This window comes from Colobus angolensis, unplaced genomic scaffold (assembly GCF_000951035.1).
Source record: "Colobus angolensis palliatus isolate OR3802 unplaced genomic scaffold, Cang.pa_1.0 Scaffold171, whole genome shotgun sequence".
NCBI lineage: Eukaryota > Metazoa > Chordata > Mammalia > Primates > Cercopithecidae > Colobus > Colobus angolensis.
In genome coordinates, this window is record NW_012114833.1 from 862,160 (window position 1) to 862,962 (window position 803).

An 803-nucleotide genomic window follows, 5' to 3' on the forward strand; every position below is an offset into this window, starting at 1 on the left:
TTTTTTAAACTTTATTATAAAAAATATTTCAAAGTATGCCAAAAGGAGGCAGTAGTTTGCTGTATATATGGGTATATAAGTGTGTTAGTGGGCATGTGTATATATGGGTAGATATGTCTGTTAGTGTGCGTGTGTGTGTATATATGGGTAGAGATGTGTGTTAGTGTGCATATGTGTGTATATGTGTGTGTATACGTAAGTGCGTATATTTCCTAGCTCTACTGAAAGGGCCTTCAAGTAAATGAGGATACCGAGTTCCAAGACCTTGGTGTTTTATGCAGTTCCCCACTTAAAGAAATCAGGATTTCCTCAGAAATAGCTGATTCCAGGGCTGGAACAGGATGAATACAAGATAAGCCAGAACGTATGGCAGTCTTTAAAAAAAAAAAAGATGGCATGTTGAAAAAGACACATGGGCCAATTTGAAAAGGCACCCACTGGCAAAATCTGGGACAGTTTGAGCACCACATAATTCAGGACATTAATGAGTTATAGACCAACAGAAAAACTAGGAGTCGGCTGGGCACCGTGGCTCACGCCTGTAATCCCAACGCTCTGGGAGGCCGAGACAGGCAGATCACTTGAGGTCAGGAGTTCCAGAGCAGTCTGGCCAACGTGGTGAAACTCCGTCTCTACTAAAAATACAAAAAACATTAGCCAGGCATGGTGGCGAATGTCTGTAGTCTTAGCTACTCAGGAGGCTGAGGTGGAAGAATTGCTTCAACCCAAGAGGCGAGGGTTGCAGTGAGCCAAGATTGCGTCAGTGCACTCCAGCCTGGGCGACAGAGCAAGACTCTGTCTCA